The sequence below is a fragment of the Triticum urartu genome, chromosome 7 (assembly GCF_003073215.2).
Source record: "Triticum urartu cultivar G1812 chromosome 7, Tu2.1, whole genome shotgun sequence".
NCBI lineage: Eukaryota > Viridiplantae > Streptophyta > Magnoliopsida > Poales > Poaceae > Triticum > Triticum urartu.
In genome coordinates this window covers 51,463,644-51,483,431 of record NC_053028.1, presented here as the reverse complement: position 1 = coordinate 51,483,431, position 19,788 = coordinate 51,463,644, and positions in this window count along the sequence as shown.

Here is a 19,788-nt window from a genome sequence, read left to right as displayed (position 1 = left end):
TGTTGGACAATGATGAACCTATGAGCTATGGAGAAGCGATGGTGGGCCCGGATTCCGAAAATTGGCTCGAGGCCATAAAATCCGAGAGAGGATCCATGTATGAAAACAAGGTGTAGACTTTGGAAGAACTACTTGATGGTCGTAAGGCTGTTAGGTACATGTGGATTTTAAGAAGAAGACGGACGTGGACGGTAATGTCACCGTCTATGAAGCTCGACTTGTGGTGAAGAGTTTTTCACAAGTTCAAGTAGTTGACTATGATGAGATTTTCTCACCCGTAGCGATGCTTAAGTCCGTCGGAATCATGTTAGCATAAGCTGCATTTATGAAATCTGGCAGATGGATGTCAAAACAAGTTTCCTTACCAGTTTTCGTAAGGAAAGGTTGTATGTGATACAATCAGAAAGGTTTTGTCGATCCTAAGGATGCTAAAAGGTATGCAAGCTCCAACGATCCTTCCATGGACTAGAGCAAGCATCTCGGAGTCGGAATATACACTTTGATGGAGTAATCAAAGTTTATGGGTTTATACAAAGTTTGTTAGAAACTTGTATTTACAATAAAGTGAGTGGGAGCACTACGACATTTCTGATAAGTATATGTGGATGACATATTGTTGATCCGAAATGATGTAGAATTTCTGGAAAGCATATAGGGTTATTTGAAAGGTGTTTTTCAATGGAAAACCTGGATTAAGCTACTTGAACATTGAGCATCAAGATCTATAAGGATAGATCAAAAACGCTTAATGGCACTTTCAAATCAGCACATACCTTGACATGATCTTGAAGGTGTTCAAGATGGATCAGCCAAAGAAGGAGTTCTTGCCTGAGTTGTAAGGTATGAAGTTAAGACTTAAAGCTCAACCACGGCAGGAGAAAGAGGAAGGACGAAGGTCGTCCCCTATGCTTTTGTCATAGGCTCTATACGGTATGCCATGCTGAGTACCGCACCTGATGTGTGCCTTGCCACATGTCTGGCAAGAGGGTACAAAGGTGATCTAGGAGTAGATCACCAGATAGCGGTCAAAATTATCCTTAGAGGAATAAGGATATGTTTCTCGGTTATGGAGGTGATAAAGAGTTCGACATAAAGAGTTACGTCGATGCAAGCTTAACACCTATCCGGATAGCTCTGAGTAGAGATACCGGATACGTATAATGGAGCAACAATTTAGAATAGCTCCAAGTAGAACAGTTATTTGAAATGGCTCCAAATATAGCATAGAGATTTGCGAAGTACATACGGATCTGAATGTTGCAGAACCGTTGACTAAAACCTCTCTCACAAGCAACATGATCAAACCCAGAACTCATTGAGTGTTAATCACATAGTGATGTGAACTAGATTATTGACTCTAGTAAACTCTTTGGATGTTGGTCACATGGCGATGTGACCTGTGAGTGTTAATCACATGGCGATGTGAACTAGATTATTGACTCTAGTGCAAGTGGGAGACTGTTGGAAATATGCTCTAGAGGCAATAACAAATTAGTTATTATTATATTTCCTTGTTCATGATAATCGTTTATTATCCATGCTATAATTGTATTGATAGGAAACTCAGATACATGTGTGGATACATAGACAACACCATGTCCCTAGTAAGCCTCTAGTTGACTAGCTCGTTGATCAATAGATGGTTACGGTTTCCTGACCATGGACATTGGATGTCGTTGATAACGGGATCACATCATTAGGAGAATCATGTGATGGACAAGACCCAATCCTAAGCCTAGCACAAAGATCGTGTAGTTCGTATGCTAAAGCTTTTCTAATGTCAAGTATCATTTCCTTAGACCATGAGATTGCGCAACTCCCGGATACCGTAGGAATGCTTTGGGTATGCCAAACGTCACAACGTAACTGGGTGGCTATAAAGGTACACTACGGGTATCTCTGAAAGTTTCTATTGGGTTGGCACGAATCGAGACTGGGATTTGTCACTCCGTGTGACGGAGAGGTATCTCTGGGCCCACTCGGTAGGACATCATCATATGCGCAATGTGACCAAGGAGTTGATCACGGGATGATGTGTTATGGAACGAGTAAAGAGACTTGCCGGTAACGAGATTGAACAAGGTATCGGATACCGACGATCGAATCTCGGGCAAGTACAATACCGCTGGACAAAGGGAATTGAATACGGGATTGATTAAATCCTCGACATCGTGGTTCATCCGATGAGATCATCGTGGAGCATGTGGGAGCCAACATGGGTATCCAGATCCCGCTGTTGGTTATTGGCCGGAGAGTTGTCTCGGTCATGTCTGCATGGTTCCCGAACCCGTAGGTTCTACACACTTAAGGTTCGGTGACGCTAGAGTTGTTATGGGAAATAGTATGTTGTTACCGAAGGTTTTTCGGAGTCCCAGATGAGATCCCGGACATGACGAGGAGCTCCGGAATGGTCCGGAGGTGAAGATCGGTATATTGGACGAAGGGTATTGGAGTCCAGAATTGTTTTGGGCGTACCAGGTGATGACCAGCGTGTCCGAAAGGGGTTTCGGAGGCCCCGACAAGCGTTGGGGGGCCTTATGGGCCAAGGGGAGAGGGCACATCAGCCCACTAAGGGGCTGAGCGCCCCTCCCACCCCATCTCATGTAACCAGGAGAGGTGGGGGCGCCACCCCTAGGGCAGCCGCCCCTCCCGGCTTGGGGGGCAAGTTTCCTAGGGGGTGGGGGCGCCCAAACCCATCTAGGGTTTCCCCTGTGGCCGCCGCCCCTCCCCTAGGGAACCCTAGGGCGCCTCCCCCTCCTCCCTTCCCCCTATATATAGTGAGGGAGAGAGAGGGCAGCCGCACCCTTCCCCTGGCGCAGCCCTCTCCCTCCTCCAACACCTCGTCCTCCTCCGTAGTGCTTGGCGAAGCTCTGCCGGAAAACCACAAGCTCCATCACCACCATGTCGTCGTGCTGGCGGAGTTTTCCCTCAACTTCTCCTCTCCCCTTGCTGGATCAAGAAGGAGGAGACGTCCCCGGGCTGTACGTGTGTTGAACGCGGAGGTGCCGTCCGTTCGGCACTAGGATCATCGGTGATTTGGATCACGACGAGTACGACTCCATCAACCCCGTTCACTTGAACGCTTCCGCTTAGCGATCTACAAGGGTATGTAGATGCACTCTCCTTCCCTCGTTGCTAGATTACTCCATAGATTGATCTTGGTGTTGCGTAGAAAATTTTGAATTTCTGCTACGATCCCCAACAATATGATATGCTGCTTTGTTCCCTATATTTGCACTGGTGGCAAACTTTGATTCCTAGTGGATGTAATATGTGTAATAGCCGTGATAGCCTAGCGCAAGTTGCTTGCTTATTTATTTCCTTGTTGTCTTGTTTATTTGTTTGCTTGTAGTCAGTGCAGTTCTTTTTCCGCGATTTGCTAGTGGCCGCAATAACCTATTTTTTAATGGGCTACATATTTGCTAGGCCACAATAACCATGGGCTACATATTTACTGTAGTTACCATGGGCCTCCTAAGGACCATAGAAATAATGGGCCTTCTACGGACCGTAGAAACAATGAGCCTTCTAAGGGGCGTAAAAACAATGGGCCTTCTACGGGCCGTAGACACAATGAACCTTCTACGGGTCGTATCATCAATGGGCCTTCTACGGGTCGTATGATCGATTGGCCAAACATGGGCCAATAACAACCTGCATTATGGCCGTAAACGGGCTAGAGTTGGAATCGTCCGTTCATGGGCGGACCATAACGGGCCGTCGTTAATCGGCCGTATTTGATGACGCTGTGAAAACGGCCCAACATATTAACGGGCCACAAATGGGCCGACTGTAACCACGGGTTGAATTTGGCCTACAAGCAGAAAATGACAGTAACGGGTCGTAAGTAAATGAATGCTAGAAATGAGCCCAAGAATAAATGGGCCCTGAGAAGGTCGAAAGATAACATGGGCTGGAAACAGCCCAATGGAATAGTGGGCCGTTAATGGGTATAAAGCGATACACTGTTCATTACGGGCCAGTTTCACCATGGGTCGTTAATGGGCCAAGAGTTACAAAGGGCCTCATATGGGCCGAAAGACGTCATGGGCCATACATGGGCCGAAAGTTAAAACGGGCTGGAATCATATTGGACGGCCCAGATGACGCTACTGAGCCTAATTTGGATAGGTCATAACAGGCCCTGGGTTAGCGGGCTGTAAATAGGCTATATGCGAACAGGCCGTTAACAGGCTTTCCGTGGGCCGGCCCGCCACCTTTTGACCAAGTCAAACGGGCCGGTCTTTTCACAGGAATGGGCCTCTGTTGGGCCATACCATGTATCGACGTATCATAGGCGCCTTCGGTCCAATGAGTGGATGACATCTGTCCCAACGGTGAGCCAACGCGTGTTTCCTCCAGCCAATGATGATTTTACACGTGAAAAATCCCCATTGGTCGGGGCTGTTAACGGGTTATCGGATCCAAAACCGGACCCGATAGCTTAACGGTGTTCCGTTACGGTGGATGCCACGTGTCGGTCACCCTTGACGAAAGCACTTTTATGACGCACGATTTATCGTCATAGAAGTGGACACTTCCGTGATGATAATTTTGGTAATGTCATGGAACACTTCTACGACAGCACAGGTACGACTATCTTGATTCTGTCATAAAATTGTCATGTATGTACATGCATGACAGAAAACATGACCTACTGTGACAAACACATATAATCATGGAAGTGTATTTTTTTGTAGTGATTTTTGTAGTTCAGTCCAAAGATACAACCCCATTCCTTTGATACTGATGCATATTTAGCATATATCTGATGTAAGTCTTGCAAATACTTTGGATGAGTACTCATGGTTGCTTTGCTACATGTTTCTCCCTAATTTCTTATTTCCGGATGTTGCAATCAGATGATGGACCCCAGGAGCCAGATGCCACTACCGACGACTACTACTACCCCGACGGTGCCTACTACTACGTGGAGACTGCCGACGACCAGGAGTAGTTAGGAGGCTCCCAGGTGGGAGGCCTTGCCTTTTAGATTATTGTTGAAGTTTGTGCTAGCCTTCTTAAGGCAAACTTGTTTACTTATGTTTGTACTCAGATATTGTTGCTTCCGCTGACTCATTTGTATTCGAGCCCTCGAGGCCCCTAGCTTGTAATATAAAGCTTGTATGACTTTAATTTGTGTCTAGAGTTGTGTTGTGATATCTTCCCGTGACTCTATGATCTTGATCATGCACATTTACGTGTATGATTAGTGCACGATTAAGTCGGGGCGTCACAACGCCGCCGTCGTTGCAACCAGCTACGCCTTGGGCGACGCCAACGAGCTCCAATGGTTGAGGTGCTTGTTCGATTGGTGCAATTGTTTTCCTTGGTTGCTTCCAGTGATATGCTTATATGCAGCCAAGGTGAGTTCCCCCTTTTCCTCCTCTTGCTGAGCTCCCTCCTTTGCCTGCCTCGTCCCTCGATATCTCAATGATATGCTTATATGCGCTACCAAAAGTGAGGATTTGACTATATTTCCGAAGAGAAAATATAACGAAGCAAAAATTATTCCAGAGATCTGGGAGTTGTACTACTACTTCTGTTGTGATGTCTTTTGCTTTCGTGTTTGTTTACAATTGGCAAGTTTTAGGCTTTTACTATCTTTAGGCCACCCTAGCAATACTTTTTACAGTTATACTACAAGGTCTACACTATTTGTTCTCTACTGAAAATATGATTCTTGATGAAGTTTTACTTCACTGTTGGCATCTCCTTTGTTTGCTGATCTATAAATGTGTTTCTGTTTTTACATTGATTGAAAAACTTTTAGTCTTACTTTTTAGGATCATAGTTTGTTGTCAACTACTTCCACTGATGGTTGATATATTTATATAGATTGTGAGTATTTTGGCAGGTCCACCCCTAGATAAAATATACCATAAACTGGATTTGTGGATTCAGTATAGTTGATCCATACAGATTCTTTTAGACATAACTATGTTTTTTTAATCGGCCATGTGATTGATTGCCACCGGCTTGAATTGAACCACTCCTACATATGAAATTGTAATTTTTGACACACACTTCAATAAGCAACCACAATCTGTCCTAAAGGTCACTGGCCTATCTTTTAGTGGAGTAATGGTTGATGATATCTTGGTTTTTGTTAGGACTGTCGTGGTTCTAACTCTGACAGTGATGTAGGGGGGTGAATATGGAGAGGCTAGATCTTAGCTATTGGGAAGTTGTTACACACGAGGTTTACGAGTTCAGGCCCTTCTCGGAGGAAGTAATAGCCCTACGTCTCGGAGCCCGGAGGCGGTCGACTGGATTATGCGTGTATGGATTACAGGGGTGCGAACCCTTCATACTGAGGAGGGGGTGGCTTATATAGAGTTCGCCGGCTCCCTCCTGCCCTCAGTAATGCAGGGTTTAAGGTACATTAAGGTCGGGCGTTACTGGTAACGCCCCTAATAAAGTGCTATAATGACCATAAAGACTACTTAACAGCTGACCGTTTGCCTGCGGAGTGACTATAGGTCTCCTGGCGGTCGAGTGGTTGGCTTCATGGTCGAGTGTCTTGAACCCGTCGAGTGGGATACCTTCAAGTCGATTGAAAGGTGACTTCTCCTAGGGGTGTCCTAGAGTAGGACTCTTTGGTCAGGTCCGTGTCCCTACCCTAGGTACATGTCTTCATCATTAGCCCCCGAATGGATCGAGGTTAGAGTGGGGAAAGAGTTGGAGATCTTTCCGACTGGTTCTTCGGGCTATGTGAGCGTCTCGTTCTGGGTCAATCGTCACGGATGACGTTGCCAACCTTTTTCAGTCGCCTTGATCCATTCCAGGCCTTTCGTCGAGTGAATTTCTTTGTTTGTGACATACCGAGCGCCGGCGCGATCGGGGTCTTCTATTTTTAGCAAGTTGTTCTGCGGCTCGCGGATGTCGCGGGATTCGGATTTTGGGAAGCGCGCGGGACGGGAGCAGCCGCAGTAATCGAAAGCGATAAAGCGGAAGTTCCTCGATCTCCACGTCGCCTTTTTCGCCACGTACTGCGCGTGTGTCTGTTGCGGGATTTGACTGGATAGCCTGGGCCTACCAGTCAGCCACTCGGGAGCGGCCCCTTATAAGTTGCCGGCTCGGGGTTTCCAAGCCGCGCGCTCTCTTCTCCTTCCTTCTTCCTCTCTCCCTTTGCCAGTCCTTCCGCTACCTCCGCTCTCACCCTAGCGCCGCGAGCCCGTGCGAGATCTCTCTGGCGACGATGCTGAAGGGCAAGACCACTGCTTTGGAGCGCGCGAAGAAGGCGGCGGCGGGGGGGAAAGGGAAGAGGTCTGCTCGGGGCGGATCCTCCTCCAGGACCGCTCTGCCCAAAGGTTGGATCCAGGGCGACTGGATGCCATCGGTGCTCCGGCAAGAGGATCTTGACGACATGGTCGAGGGGGGAGTCATTCCCCACGAAGCTGCGCGTCTTCCGGAGGGAGAGATCGAACCTCAACCCCGCGACGGTGAGTGCGTGCTCCTAGCCACCCACATCGACCGAGGGTTTTCTCTGCCGCCCCATCCTTTCTTCCGGAGTTTCCTAAATTTCTTCGGAGCGCAGCTCCACCACTTCACTCCCAACTCCATTGTCTACCTCGCTACTTTCATCTCCATGTGTGAGGCTTTCTTGGGTTGTCGACCCCATTGGGGACTCTTCAAACACATCTTTACCTGCCGTTCTCAGTCGGTCAAGAAGGCTAAGTCGAGTGACGAGAGGACGCAGGTGATCCAGCTGTGCGGGGGCCTGGCGATCCAGACGAGGGGGAAGAGTTGTTTTCCATCTATCACCTTCCCGGAGTCGGTCCGTGGCTGGCAGTCGACCTGGTTCTACAGCAAGGACGAGGCGACCCCAGGACAGTCGACTGGTCTTCCTCTTTTTTCCCTCGACCGAGCCGAGAAGCCTGCCCCTCTAAAAGTCGCGCCGGAGGAAAAGGCCCAAGTCAAGGTGCTGGCAGGTCGAGTGGTTGAGCTTGTCCGCGAGGGTGTGACTGGTATGGACCTGCTGGAGGTCTTCCTTCAAAGGCGCATCCAACCGCTCCAGGCCCGCGACCACCCGATGTGGCTGTATTCGGGTCTTGACGACACCACTCGGGTCCACCCGGAGGAGGTCACCGACGAGATGGTGGAGGGGTGGCTGTCGAGCATCACGGGGAACAAAGACAACCCCCGAGGAGCCAGGAGGGTAAACCCACTCGACAACTCGTATGAGGTGGACCAGGTATGTCTTTGTGCTCCCGACTGATATCTTGTCTTCTGCATTGGTCTTCTTTAATAAGTCGACTGACCTTCGTCTTGTCTGTTGTTTTCCAGGTGACCACCAAGATGTACTCGACGCCCAACGGGGCACAGGGGTCGACTGAGGAAGGGGAGGCGAGCGGAGGCGAGAGCGGGGACGACCAGGGCGAGTGGGAGTCCGACGGTGAGGGAGAGGGAGGCGACGACATCTTCTCCAGCGAAGGGGAGGAGGAGGAGGTTGAACCCCCCCCCCCCCCCCCCCCCCCCCCCCCGCCGCCCGGAGGGGCGATCCAAGCTCACCCACGATCCAGCGCGGGAACGTGGCAAGGCGACTGCTCCTGTTGGGCAGTCATTGAAATGCCCTCGGACCTCTTCTCCTCCGCCGACTGGGAAGGCTCCCAAACATCCACGAGCGACGCCATCCAAGCCGCCCAAGGCTCTGCCCAAGATGAAGATAGCTGTTCCTACCATTTCCGGGTAATAATAAGACTTGCTTTCCTTTGTCGACCGTGGACGGATCCTTGGTCGATTCACTGAACCAACTGATTAACTTTCGAGATTTGCAGCGGTGCTACTTCTGAGGTCTCCGCCAGGAACGACGACCAAGAGATGGAGGACGCTGTTACCTCCAACCCTGGTATGATTGCTGACGTCCTGCCTTTGAGTCGACTGAACCTTTATTGCTACTCTGTTCGATTGAATGTTTTCCTTGTAGCTCCTCCTCATGTTATCGACCTCCCGGATGACGACGACGACGGTCCGTTGAGAGTGAGGAGGCACAAGAGGACGTCGGCTGACAAGACCCCCCAATCCGCTCCGGCGTCCGAGGCCGTGGCTCGGGATGGTGGTGAGACCACTCGGGTTTCTGTGACCTTCGCCGTTCCTCTGGCGAGTGCACGGCCCTCGGCATCGACTGCGGATCCACCTTCGCTTTTTGCTGCGTACCCCGTACCTGAGGACCAAGCGGCTGCTGCAAAGGAGGCTATACGCCAGGCGGGGATGATGATGGAGCAAGTGAAGATGGCTCGGGAGGCCAGCCAAGCAGCCTATGACGCGAGTTCGGCTCTTCAGAGCAACGTCCAGGTCAGTCGACTCGACACTTGGTCTGTTATGATATGCTGTTTGGAGAGTCTCTTTTCCGAAGATCTTTTGCATCTGTATCTGTACACCCAATGGGTGTGTCTGCCAATCCTTTGGACCAGTGGGGGCACACTAAGTGCACCCACTGGGTGTAGTCCCCGAGACTACGGTGGACTGCTGGCAGTCGACTGTAGTCTTTACATTGTGTTGCTGTAGCTGTATTTCTTCACTCGGTTGGGTCGGGCCAGGTCGAGTGGAACTGTATCCGGTCGACTGGGGCAGTCGACTTTTTCTCTCTTTCTCTTTGTTTTTTTTGGTCGAACCAGTGGGGGCACGCTGAGTGCACCCACTGGGTGTAGTCCCCGAGACTACTGTCGAATGTTTTTGATTCGGCTGTGGTCTTAGAAACGTCGTCATTGTCTCTTAGCTACTCGGGAGCAACTTATCTTGGACGTCTGTCCACTGATTTTGCTTTTACAGAAATCTTGCGAACTCGTAGCTCGCTATACTGAGTTGGAGAAGCAGAAGATTCAACTGAACCTTGATCTGGAGCTGGCCAGAACAGAGCTGCAGAAGGTCAGAGACGGCGCCGCAGGTAACGCGACTTTGTCGATTGGTTAGTCTTTAGGCTTGAGTACCCTTTTGTTATTTCCGATTCAATCATCAATTCTTCGCAGAAAAACTGAACGAAGCTCTGGCGAAGAAGGATCAGGACTTGGCTGCTGCCCGTAAGGAGGCTGATGACAAGACCGCTCTGGCCGCACAGAACCTGGCTTCGGTCGACCACTTAGAACAAGAGAATACCAAGCTGAAGACTGCTCTGAATGAAGCCAACAGGGAGTGTTCACGTTGGAAGAAGGAGAACCTCACCCTGAGCGAGAAGCTGGAAGGCATCGCTCGCGGGAGGGACGACCTGGAGAGCTACTTGGGGAGCCTCGCCAAGAAGTTGTACCTTAAGCTTGAAGGTGCACATTCAGTTCCGACTGGTTTTTGTGTCGACTCAGTCTATGAAAATTGTCTTATCCTTGAATCGTGTATGCAGAGCTTTGCCAGAATTTTGAAGAGGAGACCAGTTGAGTGGAGCCAAGCTTGGACCCTGTTAACTCTCTTGTGAAGGACGAGGCTGCAATGAACGTGCTCCGTCTGGAGTCTCGTACTGCCAGCGTCGTTGACTATCTGGCTTGGCTGAAAGTGGCGATGTCGCGGATCGACACATCACTATGGCCTGGGACGACGCTTCAGAACGACCTCGAGTCTCTGATGGCTCGACTTAACGAAGTCCCAGGTCGAGTGGCGGAATGGAAGAAATCTTCTGCTAGATGTGGTGCTGATGTCGCTCTGTCTCTGGTCCGCGTCCATTGCAAGGAGGCGCGAGAAGAAAAGCTGGCGGCCATCCAAGTTGCCAATACCAGGAAGCACAGCTTTCAAGACTTCATGGAGACCTTCATCGCTGCTGCCACCCGCATTGCCGACGGGATCGACTTGGATGAGTTCGTCGCCCCTTCCAGTCCTCCTCCCGAGGAGTGAAAAACTTTGAATTTACCTCGGGATGCCGAGTGGATTTGTAACCGTTTAAACTCTGCCGAGCCGAGGGCTCAAGTGCTTTGAGGTCTAGGACTTTTTGGGCTTTTTCTGAACTTGATTTCTCGTTGGATATCTTCACGGTTTGATTCGTCGAGTGGAACTTGATCTTCACTCGGAATAATCTTGTATTTGCGACGCAGCTCCGAGGGAGAAGGTAGCGGTCGACTCGCGGATTGGGTCGAGTCTTGTACTTAGGCGAGCACTGGGCTGTAGCTAAGCCTCCGAGTGAGAGGTTTACTCTCCACTCGGTAGGATTTTTAAACACTTAGGCGAGCACTGGGCTGCAGCTAAGCCCCCCGAGTGGGAGGTTTGCTCTCCACTCGGTAGGATTTTTTCAAACTTAGGCGAGTGTCGTACGCAGCTAAGTCTCTAGGTGAGAGAACTTAGGCGAGTGCTGGACTGCAGCTAAGCCCCCGAGTGGGAGGATCGCTCTCCACTCGGTAGGATTTTTTCAAACACTTAGGCGAGCACTGGGCTGCAGCTAAGCTCCCGAGTGGGAGGTTTGCTCTCCACTCGGTAGGATTTTTTCAAACTTAGGCGAGTGTCGGACTGCAGCTAAGTCTCTAGGTGAGAGAACTTAGGCGAGTGCTGGACTGCAGCTAAGCTCCCGAGTGGGAGGATCGCTCTCCACTCGGTAGGATTTTTTCAAACACTTAGGCGAGCACTGGGCTGCAGCTAAGCTCCCGAGTGGGAGGTTTGCTCTCCACTCGGTAGGATTTTTTCAAACTTAGGCGAGTGCCGAACTGCAGCTAAGCCTCTAGGTGAGAGAACTTAGGTGAGTGCTGGACTGCAGCTAAGCCTCCGAGTGGGAGGTTTGCTCTCCACTCGGTAGGATTTTTTCGAACTTAGGCGAGTGCCGGACTGCAGCTAAGTCTCTAGGCAAGAGAACTTAGGTGAGTGCTGGACTGCAGCTAAGCCCCTGAGTGGGAGGATCGCTCTCCACTCGGTAGGATTTTTTCTTGTCGATCTGGCGATCAACATTGAAGAGGTGATACGCTCCATTGTGGAGGACTCTGGTGATGATGAAGGGGCCTTCCCAAGTAGGAGCAAGCTTGTGTGGTTTCTGTTGATCCACTCGGAGGACCAAATCTCCTTCTTGGAATGCTCGACTCTTCACATTCCGGGCGTGGAATCGACGCAAGTCTTGCTGATAAATGGTCGATCTGATCATGGCCATCTCCCTCTCTTCTTCTAGGAGGTCGACTGCGTCTTGCCAGGCCTGTTATGCTTCATCTTCGGTGTAAAGCTCGACTCGGGGCGCGTTGTGAAGAAGATCACTTGGCAGAACCGCTTTGGCTCCATAAACTAGAAAGAATGGAGTTCTTCCAGTCGATCGGTTAGGGGTGGTCCTCAATCCCCACAGAACTGACGGAAGCTCGTCGACCCAAGCACCTGCCGCGTGCTTGAGATCACGCATCAGCCGAGGCTTCAGTCCTTTGAGAATCAAACCATTTGCTCTTTCAGCTTGTCCATTCGACTGAGGATGCGCGACCGACGCGTAGTCGACTCGTGTGCCTTGAGAGGCGCAAAAAGCTCTGAACTGGTCCGAATCGAAGTTTGACCCATTGTCAGTGATGATGCTATGAGGGACTCCATATCTGAATGTTAGTCCTCTGACGAAACTGATAGCAGTGCCAGCATCGAGGTTCTTGATAGGCTTGGCTTCAATCCATTTGGTGAACTTGTCGACTGCCACAAGCACATGCGTGAATCCGCTCCTGCCTATTCTCAGTGGACCAACCATGTCCAGTCCCCAGACAGAAAATGGCCAGACGAGAGGAATGGTCTTCAGGGCTGATGCAGGCTTGTGTGACATGTTGGAGTAGAACTGGCAGCCTCCACACTTGTCGACTATCTCTTTTGCCATCTCATTTGCTCTAGGCCAGTAAAATCCCGCTCGGTATGCTTTAGCCACAATGGTCCGAGAGGACGCATGGTGGCCACAGGTTCCCGAGTGGATATCATCAAGGATTATCCGACCTTCTTCTGGTGTTATGCACTTCTGACCGATTCCAGTCGCGCTTTCTCTATACAACTGCCCTTTATGACTGTGAAGGCCTTGGATCGGCGGACGATCTGTCGAGCCTCTTCCTCGTCTTCTGGGAGCTCTTTCCTTAGGATATACGCGATGTATGGTATCGTCCAGTCGGGAGTGATTGCCAAGACTTCCATGATTAGGTCGACCACAGCAGGAACTTCGACTTCAGTCGGATCTGTGGCACTTTTCGGTTGTGGGGCTTCTTCTGTGAAAGGATCCTCCTGGACTGACGGCGAGCGGATGTGCTCCAAAAACACATTGCTGGGAATGGCTTCTCTCTTGGAGCCTATCTTTGCCAGATCATCAGCTGCTTGGTTTTTCAGTCGGGGGATGTGATGAAGCTCTAACCCCTCGAATTTCTTTTCTAGCTTTCTCACTGCATTGCAATAACCAGTCATAGTTGGACTTCTGACGTCCCACTCCTTCATCACCTGATTAACCACCAAATCTGAGTCGCCATAGACCATGAGGCGACGGACGCCGAGTGAAATGGCCATGCGCAACCCATACAAAAGTGCTTCATACTCTGCTTCATTGTTGGAGGAATCGAAGTGAATCTGGAGAACATATCTGAGCTTATCTCCTCGGGGGGAGACTAGAACTACCCTAGCACCGGAACCATTCAACATCTTAGATCCATCGAAGAACATGGTCCAGTGCTCCGAGTGAACTTGAGTCGGAAGTTGCTGTTCAATCCACTCGGCGATGAAATCTGCGATTGCTTGGGACTTGATAGCCTTCTTTGCTTCAAACTTGATATCTAAGGGAAGGAGTTCAATCGCCCACTTGGCCACTCGACCAGTTGCATCTCTGTTATGCAGAATCTCTGACAGTGGGGCGTCGCTGACGACTGTAATGGAGTGGTCAGAGAAGTAATGTGCGACCTTCTTCGTGGTCATGTAAATCCCATATACAAGCTTCTGGTAGTGAGGGTATCTTTGTTTTGAAGGGGTCAAAACTTCGGACAGATAATAGACTGGGCGCTGAACTCTGAAGGCCTTTCCTTCTTCTTCCCGCTCGACCGTAAGTACTGTGCTGACAACTTGTCCTGTGGCTGCAATGTAAAGCAGCAGAGGCTCTTTGCTGATTGGGGCAGCAAGCACCGGCTGGGTGGAGAGCAGAGCTTTGAGCTCTGCAAATGCTGCGTCAGCTTCTGGAGTCCACTCGAACTTGTCAGACTTCTTCATCAGTCGGTAAAGAGGCAGCGCCTTTTCACCGAGACGAGAAATGAATCGACTTAGAGCGGCCAAGCAGCCTGTAAGCTTTTGGACATCGTGCACGCGTACAGGACGCTTCATCCGGAGTATGGTGCCAACTTTTTCAGGATTGGCATCGATTCCCCGTTCGGAAACAAGATAACCGAGTAACTTTCCACCTGGAACTCCGAACGTGCACTTTGATGGATTGAGCTTGATATCATACCTCCTGAGGTTGGCAAAGGTTTCAGCGAGGTCAGCCCGCATGTCGGAACCTTTCCGTGACTTGACCAGAATATCATCCATGTATGCCTCCACATTCCGACTGATTTGAGTGAGTAAACACTTCTGAATCATTCTCATGAACGTGGCTCCGGCATTCTTGAGGCCGAACGGCATGGTGACATAACAGAAGCATCCAAATGGGGTGATGAAAGCTGTTTTGATTTCGTCGGGTCCATACAGACGGATCTGATGGTACCCGGAATAAGCATCTAGAAAAGACAACCTCTCGCATCCCGCAGTTGAGTCGACTATTTGGTCCATGCGAGGGAGAAGAAAATGATCTTTCGGGCAGGCCCGATTGATATGTTTGAAATCAATGCACATGCGAAGTGACTTGTCTTTCTTGGGGACCATGACTACATTGGCGAGCCACTCGGAGTGGTAAATTTCTCGGATGAACTCTGCTGCTAAGAGCCGAGCCACCTCCTCGCCAATGGCTTGCTTCTTCTGGACGGCGAACCGTCGAAGATGTTCCTTCACAGGCTTGAATTTTGGGTCGACCCGTAGACGGTGCTCAGCCAGCCCCCTGGGAACTCCAGGCATGTCAGAGGGTTTCCATGCGAAGATGTCCCAGTTCTCACGGAGGAGTTGGATGAGCGCTTCTTCCTATTTGGAGTCAAGCGTCGTTGAGATGTGAGTCGGGGCAGCATCGGGGTCGGTCGGGTGAATGTGGACTGTCTTTGTTTCACCGGACGACTGAAAAGCTGATTCTGAAGCAGGCTTCTTGGCTCGTAGCAACTCGCTTGGATCGGCAGTCTTTTGGTACTCTTGCAGCTCGACCACTGCCATCTGAGCATCTGCAATCTTTGAGCCCTTCTGAAAGCACTCTTCCGCCTTCTTCTGATTGCCCATAACAGTGATCACACCTTTGGGGCCAGGCATCTTTAGTTTGAGGTACACGTAACATGGCCGGGCCATGAAGCGTGCGTAAGCTGGCCTGCCTAAAATGGCGTGATAAGCACTTTGGAAATCCACAACCTCGAATGTCAACTTTTCCTTGCGGTAATTCTTTGAATCACCGAAAACCACATCAAGAGCGATCTGGCCGAGTGATTGGGCTTTCTTCCCAGGAATGACTCCGTGGAAACTGATGTTACTGGTGTTGAGCCTGGACATCGGAATGCCCATTCCTTTCAATGTTTCAGCATACAGTATGTTCAGGCCACTGCCACCATCCATCAGGACTTTAGTCAGTCGAGTGCCTTCAACAATTGGGTCGACCACCAAAGCTTGCCTCGCAGGGGTGGCAATGTGCGTCGGGTGATCAGACTGGTCGAATGTGATGGCAGTCTGAGACCACTTCAGGTAACTGGGTGTTGCCGGGGCAACCATGTTCACCTCTCGGTTAATGACTTTCAGTCGACTTTTGCTTTCGACATCGGAAAAAATCATCAGGGTGGAATTGACTTGGGGGTATCCATCGTCACTGTCTTCCTTGTCCTCGACTCTGTCCGACTCTTTTTCCTTATCCTTGGACTGCTTTCCTTGGAACTGCTGGATCAGGAGCCGGCACTGTCGAGTGGTATGCTTTGGGTAAATAAAATTACCCTCTTCATCCTTCTTGGTGTGGATGTGACATGGCAGATCCAAAACATCATTTCCGTCTTGATCCTTGACTTTTTTGGGCTTCCAGGTGCCCTTGGGTTTCCCTTGAAGTTTCCCTGGGCTACGGCCAGGGCCTCCCCAGGAGCGGCTGGCTCGGCCTTCCGCTTCTGCTTCCGACTGGAATTGCCTCCGGTTTCCTGGGCGACTGCTTTCTGCTTGCCACTCCGGAGTCGATCTTCATCTTCTCCGTTAGCATACTTGGTGGCAATCTCCATCATCCGATTCAGAGACATCTCTCCAGTTCGACCGAACTTCAGATTCAACTCTCTGTATTTAACACCTTCCTTGAAGGCACAAACTGCTTGATGGTCTGGCACATTCTCAACCGAGTGATGCAGCGTGATCCACCTCTGGATGTATTCCCTCAGAGTTTCATTCGGCTTCAGCACGCAAGACCGCAACTCTGTAAGGCCTGCAGGTCGCTTGCATGTTCCTTCAAAGGTTATAAACACTCGGGAGAGGTCCTCCCAAGTGTAAATGCTGCTGGGTGCCAACTGATTTAGCCACGCTCTGGCCGAGCCCTCTAACATGAGAGGCAAATGCTTCATGGCCACCTCATCATTCCCACCGCCAATCTGTACAGCCACTCGGTAATCTTCGAGCCAGGTGTCAGGCTTAGATTCACCGGTGAACTTGCTGATTCCAGTCGCCAACCTGAAATTGGGAGGAATCACTGCGGCTCTGATGGCTCGACTGAAACACTCTGGCCCTGAAGCGCGTACTCTGCTGCTGGCAGGCGCATCTCTGTTGTGGCCTTCTCGATGAGCTCTGTTCCTGTCAACCAAACCTTGAACGAGGATGGATCTCGCATCAAAGCCAGGGTCCCTGGGGTCGACTGGAATCCTCTGCCCAACACTATGAGGGCGTCTGTCATCTTTCCGTCGAGGCGCATATGACCCACTCCTCGGGGGAGGGGTTGGCACTCGACGTCGATCATCACGGTCGAGTCGGTGATCATACTGCTCATTCCTCCTGTACTGATCATGCCGGTCACCACGTCCCTCATGCCTCGGGGGCGATCTCGGGCTGTGAGCCGACTCGACTGTATCTGTTGTGACAGATCGACTGTGGATCCTATTCCGCGACTGAGAGACAGCGGAATTCTGGTTTCCCGCCGCCCGGAGCAATGCTCTGATCTGTAACAAGCCCCTGCCAGCCTCCGACTGGGAGGGCTGAATCGATTCTGCTATACGGGCCACGGCGGCCAAATTCTGAACTGGGGTTCGATATACCTGCGTCGGCGGGAAGAGCTGGCGTCGACTAGACTCGGGAGCCCGCTGACGCGCTTGCTCGTCGAGTGCTCGCTGGAGATTCTCCAGTCGAGTGCGCTCGGCCAAGTTGGCCAAACGCGCGTCCTCCAAGGCCCGGGCCTCGGGGGTCTCTCCGACGATAGGAGTGCGGAGCGAGTCCATGTTCCGGCGGCGAAGCTCCTCTCGCTGTAATGACGTGAGAGGTTCGGGGAGATACTCATCGTGGGGATGCGATGGACCGCCCCCACCCGTGCCTCCATCAGTGCGAGGGAAACCGGGGGGACTGTGTGTTCCATCGATCGCCAGAACCTCAGCCGATGGATCGCTGCTGTCGCACTCGGATGCGGTCTCCACGGAGCCAGTCGACAGGTCGAATAGGCCGTAGAGGGACTCGACGGGCTCGATTGCCGCGACTTGTGGGGCTGCCGATTGGCGGGCCACGGCATGCCTCACCCACCGCTGAAGTCTTGACCGACCAGAGCGCTTGCGCTGGTGGGAGACAGGGCGGGGAGACGACGCAGGGGCCGACCGATACTGGGTCAATGGCTGCCGCAGGAGGATGCCACGAATGCATGCGCGGAAGTGCATCGCACCGCGGACGGGGAGCGCGTCGATGTCGAGTGGTGCCTCCTGAAGCCAGGCGGAGTCATCGACGATGAAGGTGAGCGCGCCGAGACGGATCTCGCGGTCCTCCACCAAAACTCCGCAAGAAAACATGATCAAAGGGATCGGAAAAGATCGCAACTTCTCCAACTAAGCGCTAAGATTCCTGCCCCACGGTGGGCGCCAACTGTCGTGGTTCTAACTCTGACAGTGATGTAGGGGGGTGAATATGGAGAGGCTAGATCTTAGCTATTGGGAAGTTGTTACACGCGAGGTTTACGAGTTCAGGCCCTTCTCGGAGGAAGTAATAGCCCTACGTCTCGGAGCCCGGAGGCGGTCGACTGGATTATGCGTGTATGGATTACAGGGGTGCGAACCCTTCATACTGAGGAGGGGGTGGCTTATATAGAGTTCGCCGGCTCCCTCCTGCCCTCAGTAATGCAGGGTTTAAGGTACATTAAGGTCGAGCGTTACTGGTAACGCCCCTAATAAAGTGCTATAATGACCATAAAGACTACTTAACAGCTGACCGTTTGCCTGCGGAGTGACTATAGGTCTCCTGGCGGTCGAGTGGTTGGCTTCATGGTCGAGTGATAGCTTCTTGGTCGAGTGTCTTGAACCCGTCGAGTGGGATACCTTCAAGTCGATTGAAAGGTGACTTCTCCTAGGGGTGTCCTAGAGTAGGACTCTTTGGTCAGGTCCGTGTCCCTACCCTAGGTACATGTCTTCATCAAGGACCGAGAGTATATCGACCAGAGGGGGTGAATGGGAGAGTTAAAAATTCTTTAGAATGTTTTGTAACCCCACACATAGCAGCGGAATTAAGTTTTGGTAGAGAGAAGAACAATCAAGCACTCTATTGAGGAACAAAATCATCAATGTAGGTAGCAATAACAGATACACCACAGGCTTAAGAATAATAATGACAATACAACAGGCTAACATGAACAAAAACATGATGGAACAAGTGATAGGGATATGAGGGAAATACACTATGAATAGCTAAGATGATGAAGATGAACAAGCACAGAGCAAACGCTTGAATCTAACAGAGATAGATACGTAAACATAACTAACAACCGAAGGACTGATCTTAACGAGAGCAATGTAGAATGATGTGAAACTACATGTAATAGAGGTGTGTAGCAGTTATGAATGATATGCAACGAATGAATACAGATTAAATAAACTATCGACGGGTCTCTGACTCAATTTTCAAATTCCTGATGTTTTTTGCAGCACTGGCACCTGCTGTCTAGGCAGCGCGACTGCGAGTGGCTGGGACTAATGATGGACGTTATGTATGATGCTGCTCACCGCCTTACCTCGCAACAGCCCCCCTAAGACCGCGACCACTTGATGGCCTTTTTCTTTATTTCTTTTATGCTTTCCTTGGGCATGTTTGTGTTGTTGCTCTAGTAGAATATTCTATTTCGGTGCACTTAAAACACTTGTATGGACGTGGTGGTGGATTTTTTTATAAAGCAATGTGAAAGCCTATTTCGAGAGAATGGGACCGCTCAGATCTCCTCTTTTCACAAGGCTTGCAAAATGGGGATGCTTCAGCATGCAACTTTAAGGTCAATGGCCATGATTCTGATGTAGGCTACTGAAAGAACGCGGATGCCGCCTAGAGGGGGAGGTGAATAGGCATTTTAAAACAATTACGGTTTAGGCTTGAATAAAAGTGAAATAAAACTAACGTTTATTTAAATTACCAAGCACAAAACCTAAATACAGTAGGCTCAACAATGTGCACCAACCACTTATGCTAAGCAAGGTAAACCACTTATGCACTTACTGTGTGATACACTAGACCCACCTTATATAGTGAGTACCAGTCGGACCTTCCAGTACGACTACCTTGTTACAACCTCACTCCAATCGCAAGCCTAGCCTTAGGAATCCCCCTCCTTAGGATTAAGGGTAATGA